Source organism: Hordeum vulgare, chromosome 3H (assembly GCF_904849725.1).
Source record: "Hordeum vulgare subsp. vulgare chromosome 3H, MorexV3_pseudomolecules_assembly, whole genome shotgun sequence".
Classification (NCBI taxonomy): domain Eukaryota; kingdom Viridiplantae; phylum Streptophyta; class Magnoliopsida; order Poales; family Poaceae; genus Hordeum; species Hordeum vulgare.
The window spans coordinates 248,889,620-248,903,761 of NC_058520.1; positions in this window are offsets into that span (position 1 = coordinate 248,889,620).

Below are 14,142 nucleotides of genomic sequence, written 5' to 3' on the forward strand. Positions count from 1 at the left end.
TGTAATAAATCTAACACCCATGCAGTTCTGGTGTTGATCATGCTTTGCCCGTGGAAGAGGTTTAGTCAGCGGGTCTGCTACATTCTGATCCGTGTGCACTTTGCATATATTTACGTCCTCCCCTTCGACGTAGTCGCGGATGAGGTTGAAGCGTCGTTTGATGTGTCTGGACTTCTTGTGAAACCGTGGTTCCTTTGCTAGGGCAATGGCACCCGTGTTGTCACAGAACAAGGTTATTGGATTCAGTGCGCTTGGCACCACTCCAAGATCCGTCATGAACTGCTTCATCCAGACACCCTCCTTAGCCGCCTCCGGGGCAGCCATGTACTCCGCTTCACATGTAGAATATGCTGCGACGCTCTGCTTGGAACTGCACCAGCTTACCGCACCCCCATTAAGAATAATTACGTATCCGGTCTGCGACTTAGAGTCGTACGGATCTGTGTCAAATCTTGCATCGACGTAACCTTTTACGGCGAGCTCTTCGTCACCTCCATACACGAGAAACATCTCCTTAGTCCTTTTCAGGTACTTCAGGATATTCTTGACCGCCGTCCAGTGATCCACTCCTGGATTACTCTGGAACCTGCCTGCCATACTTATGTCCAGGCTAACGTCCGGTCTAGTGCACAACATTGCATACATGATAGAACCTATGGCTGAAGCATAGGGGACGGTGCTCATATGCTCTCTATCCTTATCAGTTGCTGGGCACTGAGTCTTACTCAATCTCGTACCTTGTAAAACCGGCAAGAACCCTTTCTTGGATTGTTCCATTTTGAACCTCTTCAAAACTTTATCAAGGTATGTGCTTTGTGAAAGTCCTATCAGGCGTTTTGATCTATCCCTATAGATCTGAATGCCTAGAATGTAAGCAGCTTCTCCTAGGTCCTTCATAGAGAAACTTTTATTCAAGTAATCGTTTATGCTCTCCAAAAACTCTACGTTGTTTCCAATCAGCAATATGTCATCCACATATAATATTAGAAACGCCACAGAGCTCCCACTCACTTTCTTGTAAATACAAGATTCTCCAACCACTTGTATAAACCCAAATGCTTTGATCACCTCATCAAAGCGTTTGTTCCAACTCCGAGATGCTTGCACCAGTCCATAAATGGATCGCTGGAGCTTGCACACCTTGTTAGCATTCTTAGGATCGACAAAACCTTCGGGTTGCATCATATACAATTCTTCCTTAAGGAAACCGTTAAGGAACGCCGTTTTGACATCCATCTGCCAGATTTCATAATCGAAAAATGTAGCTATTGCTAACATGATTCTGACGGACTTAAGCATCGCTACGGGTGAGAATGTCTCATCGTAGTCAACTCCTTGAACTTGTGAAAAACCCTTTGCCACAAGTTGAGCTTTATAAACGGTCACATTGCCGTCAGCGTCCGTCTTCCTCTTAAAGATCCATTTGTTCTGAATAGCCTTGCGGCCCTCAGGCAGTACCTCCAAAGTCCACACTTTGTTCTCATACATGGATCCTATCTCGGACTTCATGGCTTCTAGCCATTTGTTGGAATCTGGGCCCACCATTGCTTCTTCATAATTTGCAGGTTCATTGTTGTCCAACAACATGATTGATAAGACGGGATTACTGTACCACTCTGGAGCAGCACGTGGTCTCGTCGACCTGCGTGGTTTGACAGAAACTTGAACCGGAGTTTCATGATCATCATCATTAACTTCCTCCTCAACCGGCGTCACAATGACAGAGGTTTCCCCTTGCCCTGCGCCACCATCCAGAGGGATGAGAGGTTCGACAACCTCGTCAAGTTCTATCTTCCTCCTACTCAATTCTCTCGAGAGAAATTCCTTCTCGAGAAAAGCTCCGTTTTTAACAACAAACACTTTGCCCTCGGATTTGAGATAGAAGGTGTACCCAACTGTCTCTTTTGGGTAACCTATGAAGATGCACTTTTCCGCTTTGGGTTCCAGCTTTTCAGGCTGAAGCTTTTTGACATAAGCATCACATCCCCAAACTTTAAGAAACGATAACTTTGGCCTTTTGCCATACCACAGTTCGTATGGTGTCGTCTCAACGGATTTTGATGGTGCCCTATTTAAAGTGAATGCAGCTGTTTCTAATGCATAACCCCAAAACGATAATGGCAAATCGGTAAGAGACATCGTAGATCGCACCATCTCTAATAAAGTACAATTACGACGTTCGGACACACCATTACGCTGTGGTGTTCCAGGCGGTGTCAACTGTGAAACAATTCCACATTGTCTTAAGTGAGCACCAAACTCAAAACTCAGATATTCACCCCCACGATCAGACCGTAGGAACTTGATCTTCTTGTTACGATGATTTTCAACTTCACTCTGAAATTGCTTGAACTTTTCAAATGTTTCAGACTTGTGCTTCATTAAGTAGACATAACCATATCTACTTAAATCGTCAGTGAAGGTGAGAAAATAACGATATCCGCCGCGTGCCTCTACGCTCATCGGACCGCACACATCGGTATGTATGATTTCCAACAAGTCACTTGCACGCTCCATTGTTCTGGAGAACATAGTTTTAGTCATCTTGCCCATGAGGCATGGTTCGCACGTGTCAAGTGAATCAAAGTCAAGTGACTCCAAAAGTACATCGGCATGGAGTTTCTTGATGCGCTTTATACCAATATGACCTAAGCGGTAGTGCCACAAAGATATGGCGCTATCATTGTTAACTCTAACTCTTTTGGTCTCAATGTTATGTATGTGTGTATCACTATCAAGATTCAATATGAACAATCCTCTCACATTGGGTGCATGACCATAAAAGATGTTACTCATAGAAATAGAACAACCATTATTCTATGACTTAAAAGAGTAACCGTCTTGCAATAAACAAGATCCAGATATAATGTTCATGCTCAACGCAGGCACTAAATAACAATGATTCAAGTTCATAACTAATCCTGATGGTAACTAAAGTGAAACTGTGCCGACGGCGATTGCATCAACCTTGGAACCATTTCCTACGCGCATCGTCACTTCATCTTTCGCCAGCCTTCGTCTATTCCGCAGTTCCTGTTTCGAGTTGCAAATATGAGCAACAGAACCGGTATCGAATACCCAGGCACTACTACGAGAATTGGTTAAGTACACATCAATAACATGTATATCAAATATACCTGATTTTTCTTTGGCCGCCTTCTTATCAGCCAGATACTTGGGGCAATTGCGCTTCCAGTGACCCATACCCTTGCAATAGTAACACTCTGTTTCAGGCTTAGGTCCAGCTTTGGGTTTCTTCGTCGGATTGGCAACAGGCTTACCGCTCTTCTTTGAATTAACCTTCTTGCCTTTGCCGTTTCTCTTGAAACTAGTGGTCTTATTCACCATCAACACTTGATGCTCTTTACGGAGTTCAGACTCTGCGACTTTCAGCATCGCAAACAACTCGCCGGGTGACTTGTTCATCCCTTGCATGTTGTAGTTCAACACAAAGCCTTTATAGCTTGGCGGCAGTGATTGAAGGATTCTGTAAGTGATAGCCTCTTGCGGGAGTTCAATCCCCAGCTCAGCTAGATGGTTTGAGTACCCAGATATTTTCAGCACATGTTCACTGACAGACGAGTTCTCCTCCATCTTGCAAGCATAGAATTTATCGGAGGTCTCATACCTCTCGATCCGGGCATTCTTCTGAAAGATGAACTTCAACTCCTGGAACATCTCAAATGCTCCATGACGCTCAAAGCGACGTTGAAGTCCCGGTTGTAAGCCATACAAGACTGCACATGGAACTACTGAGTAGTCCTCCTTACGTGTTAACCAAGCGTTCTTAACATCTTGGTCAGCCATAGCGGGTGGTTCATCTCCTAGCGCAGCATTAAGGACATAATCCTTCTTCCCAGCTTGTAAGATTAGCTTAAGATTACGAGCCCAGTCTACAAAGTTGCTTCCATCATCTTTCAACTTAGCTTTCTCTAGGAACGTATTAAAATTCAGGGTGACTGTCGCATGAGCCATGATCTACAACACAAATATATTCAAAGTGGACTTAGACTATGTTCAAGATAATTAGAGTTTAACCTAATCAAATTACTTGCTAAACTCACACTCAAAAAGTACATCTCTCTAGTCATTTGAGTGGTTCATGATCCACTTACACCAGCACAAGTCCGATCATCACGTGAGTTGAGTATAGTTTCAGTGGTAAGCATCCCTATGCTAATCATATCATCTATATGATTCACGATCGACCTTTCGGTCTCATGTGTTCCGAGGCCATGTCTGCACATGCTAGGCTCGTCAAGCTTAACCCGAGTGTTCCGCGTGCGCAACTGTTTTGCACCCGTTGTATGTGAACGTTGAGTCTATCACACCCGATCATCACGTGGTGTCTCGAAACGACGAACTGTAGCAACGGTGCACAGTCGGGGAGAACACAATTTCGTCTTGAAATTTTAGTGAGAGATCACCTCATAATGCTACCGTCGTTCTAAGGAAAATAAGGTGCATAAAAGGATTAACATCACATGCAATTCATAAGTGACATGATATGGCCATCATCACGTGCTCCTTGATCTCCATCGCCAAAGCACCGACACGATCTTCTTGTCACCGGCGCCACACCATGATCTCCATCAACGTGTCGCCATCGGGGTTGTCGTGCTACTCATGCTATTACTACTAAAGCTACATCCTAGCAAAATAGTAAACGCATCTGCAAGCACAAACGTTAGTATAAAGACAACCCTATGGCTCCTGCCGGTTGCCGTACCATCGACGTGCAAGTCGATATTATCTATTACAACATGATCATCTCATACATCCAATATATCACATCACATCGTTGGCCATATCATATCACAAGCATACCCTGCAAAAACAAGTTAGACGTCCTCTAATTTTGTTGTTGCATGTTTTACGTGGTGACCATGGGTATCTAGTAGGATCGCATCTTACTTACGCAAACACCACAACGGAGATATATGAGTTGCTATTTAACCTCATCCAAGGACCTCCTCGGTCAAATCCGATTCAACTAAAGTTGGAGAAACTGACACTTGCCAGTCATCTTTGAGCAACGGGGTTACTCGTAGCGATGAAACCAGTCTCTCGTAAGCGTACGAGTAATGTCGGTCCAAGCCGCTTCAATCCAACAATATCGCAGAATCAAGAAAAGACTAAGGAGGGCAGCAAAACGCACATCACCGCCCACAAAAACTTTTGTGTTCTACTCGAGAAGACATCTATGCATGAACCTAGCTCTGATACCACTGATGGGGAACGTCGCATGGGAAACAAAAATTTTCCTACGCGCACGAAGACCTATCATGGTGATGTCCATCTACGAGAGGGGATATTCGATCTACGTATCCTTGTAGACCGCACAGCAGAAGCGTTAAGAAACGCGGTTGATGTAGTGGAACGTCCTCACGTCCCTCGATCCGCCCCGCGAACCGTCCCGCGATCAGTCCCACGATCTAGTGCCGAACGGACGACACCTCCGCGTTCAGCACACGTACATCTCGACGATGATCTCGGCCTTCTTGATCCAGCAAGAGAGACAGAGAGGTAGATGAGTTCTCCGGCAGCGTGACGGCGCTCCGGAGGTTGGTGATGATCTTATCTCAGCAGGGCTTCGCCCGAGCTCCGCAGAAACGCGATCTAGAGGTAAAACCGTGGAGATATGTGGTCGGGCTGCCGTGGCAAAGTTGTGTCAAATCAGCCCTAAAACCTCCGTATATATAGGGGGAAGAGGGGGAGCCTTGCCTTGGGGTCCAAGGACCCCCAAGGGGTTCGGCTGAGCCAAGGGGGGCAACCCTGCCCTTCCAAACCGAGTCCAACTAGGTTTGGAAGGAGGAGTCCTTCCCCCTTTTCCCACCTCCTCTTTTTTTTTCTTTCTTTTCTCTTTGATTTTCTTCCTATGGCGTATAGGGCCTTCTTGGGCTGTCCCACCAGACCACTAAGGGCTGGTGCACCACCCCCAAGGCCTATGGGCTTCCCCGGGGTGGGTTGCCCCCCCGGTGAACACCCGGAACCCATTCGTCATTCCCGGTAACTCCGAAAACCTTCCGGTAATCAAATGAAGTCATCCTATATATCAATCTTCGTTTTCGGACCATTCCGGAAACCCTCGTGACGTCCGTGATCTCATCTGGGACTCCGAACAACATTCGATAACCAACCATATAACTCAAATACGCATAAAACAACGTCGAACCTTAAGTGTGCAGACCCTACGGGTTCGAGAACTATGTAGACATGACCCGAGAGACTCCTCGGTCAATATCCAATAGCGGGACCTAGATGCCCATATTGGATCCTACATATTCTACGAAGATCTTATCGTTTGAACCTCAGTGCCAAGGATTCATATAATCCCGTATGTCATTCCCTTTGTCCTTCGGTATGTTACTTGCCCGAGATTCGATCGTCAGTATCCGCATACCTATTTCAATCTCGTTTACCGGCAAGTCTCTTTACTCGTTCCGTAATACAAGATCCCGCAACTTACACTAAGTTACATTGCTTGCAAGGCTTGTGTGTGATGTTGTATTACCGAGTGGGCAGCAAAACGCACATCACCGCCCACAAAAACTTTTGTGTTCTACTCGAGAAGACATCTACGCATGAACCTAGCTCATGATGCCACTGTTGGGGAACGTCGCATGGGAAACAAAAAATTTCCTACGCGCACGAAGACCTATCATGGTGATGTCCATCTACGAGAGGGGATGAGTGATCTACGTACCCTTGTAGATCGTACAGCAGAAGCGTTAGTGAACGCGGTTGATGTAGTGGAACGTCCTCACGTCCCTCGATCCGCCCCGCGAACAATCCCGCGATCAGTCCCACGATGTAGTACCGAACGGACGGCACCTCCGCGTTCAGCACACGTACAGCTCGACGATGATCTCAGCCTTCTTGATCCAGCAAGAGAGACGGAGAGGTAGAAGATTTCTCCGGCAGCGTGACGGCGCTCCGGAGGTTGGTGATGACCTTGTCTCAGCAGGGCTCCGCCCGAGCTCTGCAGAAACGCGATCTAGAGGAAAAACCGTGGAGGTATGTGGTCGGGCTGCCGTGGAAAAATCGTCTCAAATCAGCCCTATAACCTCCGTATATATAGGTGGGAGGGAGGGGAGGAGGCAGCCTCAAAACCTAAAGGTTTGGCCTAAATTGGAGGTGGAGGAGTCCTACTCCAATCCTACTTGGAGTAGGATTCCACCTTCCCACTTGGAAACTCTTTCCACCTTGTGTTTTTTCCTTCTCAAACCTTATGGGCCTTAGTGGGAACTTATTCCAGCCCACTAGGGGTTGGTTTATCTCTTCCCATAGCCCATGAGACCCCTTGGGGCGTGACACCCCTCCCGATGGTCCCCGGCACCCCTCCCGGCACTCCCGGTACACTACCGATGAGCCCGAAACTTTTCCGGTAATGCACGAAAACCTTCCGGTAACCAAATGAGGTCATCCTATATATCAATCTTCGTTTCCGGACCATTCCGAAAACCCTCGTGACGTCCGTGATCTCATCCGGGACTCCGAACAACATTCGGTAACCAACCATGTAACTCAAATATGCATAAAACAACGTCGAACCTTAAGTGTGCAGACCCTGCGGGTTCGAGAACTATGTAGACATGACCCGAGAGACTCCTCGGTCAATATCCAATAGCGGGACCTGGATGCCCATATTGGATCCTACATATTCTACGAAGATCTTATCGTTTGAACCTCAGTGCCAAGGATTCGTATAATCCCGTATGTCATTCCCTTTGTCCTTCGGTATGTTACTTGCCCGAGATTCGATCGTCAGTATCCGCATACCTATTTCAATCTCGTTTACCGGCAAGTCTCTTTACTCGTTCCGTAATACAAGATCCCGCAACTTACACTAAGTTACATTGCTTGCAAGGCTTGTGTGTGATGTTGTATTACTGAGTGGGCCCCGAGATACCTCTCCGTCACACGGAGTGACAAATCCCAGTCTTGATCCATACTAACTCAACTAACACCTTCGGAGATACCTGTAGAGCATCTTTATAGTCACCCAGTTACGTTGCGACCGGGATTTGTCACTCCGTGTGACGGAGAGGTATCTCGGGGCCCACTCAGTAATACAACATCACACACAAGCCTTGCAAGCAATGTAACTTAGTGTAAGTTGCGGGATCTTGTATTACGGAACGAGTAAAGAGACTTGCCGGTAAACGAGATTGAAATAGGTATGCGGATACTGACGATCGAATCTCGGGCAAGTAACATACCGAAGGACAAAGGGAATGACATACGGGATTATACGAATCCTTGGCACTGAGGTTCAAACGATAAGATCTTCGTAGAATATGTAGGATCCAATATGGGCATCCAGGTCCCGCTATTGGATATTGACCGAGGAGTCTCTCGGGTCATGTCTACATAGTTCTCGAACCCGCAGGGTCTGCACACTTAAGGTTCGACGTTGTTTTATGCGTATTTGAGTTACATGGTTGGTTACCGAATGTTGTTCGGAGTCCCGGATGAGATCACGGACGTCACGAGGGTTTCCGGAATGGTCCGGAAACGAAGATTGATATATAGGATGACCTCATTTGGTTACCGGAAGGTTTTCGTGCATTACCGGAAAAGTTTCGGGCTCATCGATAGTGTACCGGGAGTGCCGGGAGGGGTGCCGGGGACCATCGGGAGGGGTGTCACGCCCCAAGGGGTCTCATGGGCTATGGGAAGAGATAAACCAACCCCTAGTGGGCTGGAATAAGTTCCCACTAAGGCCCATAAGGTTTGAGAAGGAAAAAACACAAGGTGGAAAGAGTTTCCAAGTGGGAAGGTGGAATCCTACTCCAAGTAGGATTGGAGTAGGACTCCTCCACCTCCAATTTCGGCCAAACCTTTAGGTTTTGAGGCTGCCTCCTCCCCTCCCTCCCACCTATATATACGGAGGTTATAGGGCTGATTTGAGACGATTTTTCCACGGCAGCCCGACCACATACCTCCACGGTTTTTCCTCTAGATCGCGTTTCTGCAGAGCTCGGGCGGAGCCCTGCTGAGACAAGGTCATCACCAACCTCCGGAGCGCCGTCACGCTGCCGGAGAAATCTTCTACCTCTCCGTCTCTCTTGCTGGATCAAGAAGGCCGAGATCATCGTCGAGCTGTACGTGTGCTGAACGTGGAGGTGCCGTCCGTTCGGTACTACATCGTGGGACTGATCGCGGGATTGTTCGCGGGGCGGATCGAGGGACGTGAGGACGTTCCACTACATCAACCGCGTTCACTAACGCTTCTGCTGTACGATCTACAAGGGTACGTAGATCACTCATCCCCTCTCGTAGATGGACATCACCATGATAGGTCTTCGTGCGCGTAGGAAATTTTTTGTTTCCCATGCGACGTTCCCCAACATTTTTGTCCCGTGTTATTTATTTCGTGCGTGTCCGGATTGTTCGAACTCCGTAGTAGAAATGCTCGTGTTTTAGGAACCCTTTTGCCATGTATTTTAGAGTAGTCGTTGGTATTTTTGCATGTAGGATCCCGTAGCTAGTTTGCTATACCGTGTTTAGGACATTATCTCGCATATATGTGTAGCGATATTCTTGTGTTGCATCCCCTCATGTTATATATGTTTTCAGGGTAGAAAAATCCATAGGATTTATCTGTGCAATTAGTTTTAGCTTTTGAGCAAGTTAGTTCAGGTGATATTTTGCCATGTTGCCCTTTTGTTTTTTATGGGATTTAATCCGTGCGTGATATGAAGGAGTTGTCAACTAGAGATTTTCCCTTCGATGATTAGACTAGCCTCTGGTAATTTTGGTTGCAATAGAAATCCATGTTTAGGTGTGGTTTGCTTGCTCTCAAGTTGCTAGAAAATAGTGTTGTTTTAGAGATGCTGAAATATTTCTAAGTGTGAAATCTGTTATATTTTGTTGTTTTCTTTGCATGAGTTTATCTTGTGATCTGTAGCTCTTTTGAGGTTGGTGCAATGGAGTTAGTTGTAGACTTAGAGATGCTGAAATATTTCTAAGTCTGAAATAGTGTGTGAGAAGCCATTTTGTGACTTCTTTTCCTAGTGATCTATGCTTCCATGCTAGGAGTTATTAGTTGTATGTTGTAGTGCATCTTTTCCTCTATCGTCTCATGCCTTGGTTGAGTATATTGGATTAGTGTAGCTCATAGTTGTGGGGTGTAGAAAATGCTATGTGGCTGATTTTGGCAGATTGTAGTGATTTCTTGTTTAGCTCGTAGTTGTTGAACCGTTGCTCCGTTTTGATCATGTCCTATATGAAACTTGCTTAGAATTTTGTGTAAATTCATTTTATCTTGATGGTTGTATGTGTTGAAGTGCTCGTGACTGTCTTTGCACACATTTTGCATTCATGTTATCATATCTTGCGGTGTTCGTATCTTTTGAACCGTAGCTCCGTTGGAGATGATCTCTATGTGTAAATTGCTTGTAATGACACGTAGAATCACGGGAACCTATTTGTTTTGCTGTTTAACAAATATTTAAATGCGTTAGTTCAGATCTGGACAGAATTGTAAATTAACATGTGAGGTCGTCTCAGAGATGCTATATGTCATTTCCGACCTCATTTAAAATGCCTAGATAAGTAGATTAATTGCGCTTCACCTCTTGCCATGTGTAACCACATTTAATATTGCCGAGTACCTAATCGGCATAGAACTAAATACTCCCTAATCGGCATAGAACTAAATACTTCGTATGTGGAGTTTCATCAATATGCAACTCGTTGCATATTGAACTTCACTTAATGTGTAGTGTTTGATTGTCGTGAACTGTCGTGCCATGTCTTGCATATTCACCTGCTCATGCATCATATGTGGATTGCATCTTGTCGTGCATATGTCGTGGTGAATATCTGTGGTGATGCTTGTTTCCGGTTTCTTTCGTCTCGATAGAGTTCCGTAAGCGTGTCGGAAAGTCAGAACCCGTTCGACTACATCGGTTCGTCTGCTTCACGGAGTCGTTCTTCTTCCAAGCGTGATCTCACGCAAGATGACCGTTTCCCCAGATACCATTACTATCATTGCCATGCTAGTTGTAACATTTCTGTCGCTATGTCTCGTTGCCTACCACATGTTAAATATCAGCCTCTCAACAAAGCCATGAAAACCTTCAACCTGTTCACAACCTAGCAAACCACTGTTTGGCTATGTCACCGCTTGCTTAACCATGTGTTAGCATTGCTAGTTGCAAGTGTAGTTGCTTCCATGTGATAACATGGGTTTCTTGTTATATCACCATATTAAATGCTATTTAATTTAATGCACGTATATACTTGGTAAAAGGTGGAAGGCTCGGCCTTTCTAGCCTCGTGTTTTGTTCCACCTTTTCCCCCTTAGTTTTGGCTACCGGTGTTATGTTCCATAATTGAGCGCTCCTAACACGATCGGGATTGTTATGGGGACCCCCTTGATAATTCGTTTTAGATTAAGACTGGTCTGGCAAGGCCCAACTTTGGTACTACATTTGCTTAATAACTAATAAATTCATAGGGACCCGTCGGCACCCGCGGAGTAATTAATCAACCCCCGGGCCAGTGCTCCTCATGAGTGTTGGTCCAAACTGGCAGACTACGGGGCCACCGCGGGGCAACCCGAGGTTTGGTTTCTCCTAGTGTGACCCATCTGTCGTGTCCTGAGAACGAGATACGCGGATCCTATTGGGTTCGTCGACACGTCGGGTGGCTTTGCTGGATTAGTTTTACCTTTGACGAAATATCTTGTGCATCGAGGTTCTGGTGATGCTTTGGGTAATCTCAGAGTTGAGGTTTTCCACTAAGGAGTTCGACGAGATCGCGAGCTTCGTGATCGATGATTTCTATGCAGCTTGTGGTAATTTGTGATGGATTAGTTGGAGCACCCCTGCAGGGTTGAATCTTTTGGAAAGCCGTGCCTGCGGGTATGTGGCAATGTGGAAACTTTGTTTAACACTGGTTCTAGATAACTTGAAGTTAACTTAATTAAAATATGCCAACTGTGTGCGTAACCGTGACTGTCTCTTTCGTGAATTCCTTCTCCGATCGAGGACACGGTGGGGTTATGTCTGACGTAGGTAGGTGATCAGGATCATTCATTTGATCATCAGTAGTCACGTCCGCTATGCGTAGATCTTCCCCCTCTTATTTCTTGTACTCATAAGTTTAGCCACAAAATATATGCTTAGCCACTGCTGCAACCTCACCACTTAACCATACCTCACCTATTAAGCTTTGCTAGGCTTGATACCTTTGGAAATGAGATTGATGAGTCCCCTGTGGCTCACAGATTACTACAACACCAGTTGCAGGTACAGGTAAAGATTGCTTGACACGAGCGCGTTGAATGTTCATTTGGAGTTGCTTCTTCTTCTTCTTCATCGATCTAGGATGGGTTCCAGGCCCGCAACCTGGGATAGCAAGGATGGACGTCGTTCTTCTTTTCTCGTTTGTTTTCGTCCGTAGCCGGACCCTGCTTTTCTTCATGATGATTATGTATTGTACTGATGTGACTCTGATGTAGCTTGTGGCGAGTGTAAGCCAATTCTATATATCTCTTCTTTTCAGTACATGTACTTGTAACAATATCCATTCTTGTGAAACGACGAGATGCGCTTCTATCTGTGACGAGGCCCTCGTGCCAAATTGAGGATAGGATAGCATCTTGGGCGTTACAGCAAGCCTCCTCCCCCTACATCCTATATATAGTGGTTATTTAGGGCTGATTTGAGACAACTTTTGCCACGTGCAACTCAGATCTAGACACCATAGTTCTTCCTCTAGATCGTATTTCTATGGAGCTCGGGCGGAGCCGTGCAGGAGTAGATCGTCACCACCACTGGAGCACCGTCACGCTGCCGGAGAACTCATCTACTTCTCCGTCTTGATTGCTGGATCAAGAAGGCCGAGATCATCGTCGAGCTGTACGTGTGCTGAACGCGGAGGTGCCATCCGTTCGGCACTAGATCAGAAGAAATCATGGGACGGATCACGGGACGGTTCGTGGGATGGTTCGTGGGGCGGATCAAGGGACGAGAGGACGTTCCACTACATCAACCGTGTTTCTTAACGCTTCGTGCTGTGCGATCAACAAGGGTACGTAGGTCCAAATCTCCTCTCATAGATGGACATCACCATGATAGGTCTTCGTGTGCGTAGGATTTTTTTTGTTTCCCATGCAACGTTCTCCAACACACACCACAATGCTAATTATGCTACTTGAAAGTTAGAGGCTCAATAGTAATGGGAAGTAGCCAAGACAAGTAGACCATTTATTCATCAGCATCTACTTAATAATCATCCACCTTGAGATATCTATCCAGAACATCTCGCCGATATTAAGTTGCGAGCCCCACCCAAAGTGTAAACTCAAAGCAACAAACAACTGCATTAACAAACCATGCGTAAGGAAAAGAATCCTTGCAACCGTGGTCACAAGCACCGTTGTTTTCTCCCTAGTGGCAACAAATCTTCCCCTAGTCTGATGTTTCTATCACTCAAGCTAGACATCGAGGGGCATGAACCCACAATCATACATAACGCTCCCTCTTGGAGTTACAATCTACTAGTTGGCCAAAGCAATAAATAGCAACGAAGAACATGCATGAATCACTAATACGTCCCAAACGTATCTATAATTTCTGCTTGTTCCATGATCTTCTAGGTGACATTGTTACATGTTTTGCTACACTTTTATATCATTTTACACATATTTGGACTAACCTACTAACTCAGTGCACCTAGTGCCAGTTTCTGTCTGCTGATGTCTTTTTTGCAGGGGCTTTTACCCAATTTTCCGAAGCCCAAAAAAATCCAAAATATATATAAAAAAAATCAGCGGAACACAAGCTTTGGGATCACCGAAGGAGGCCCAGAGGGGAGCCAGGGGCCTCCCAGGCGGCCTGCTGGCGCGACCAGGGCCCAGGCCGCGACAGGAGGTTGCCTGGGTGGGCCCCACCTCCTCTGGTGCCCTACTTTGGCCTATATTTAGTGCTCTGTGAGGAAACCCTCGCAGACTTTCTGGAATCGCGAATTTCTCCATCGTTCCACTGCTGCAGCTCTGCCAAGATCGGGAGCGTGAGGAAACCTCTTCCCGGCATCTTGCCGAAGGGAGGATTGACCTCCGGGAGCTTCTCCACCGCCATGGACGCTTATTGGAGGTGCCGTGGGTAGTCCTCCTTGGACCATGAGTCC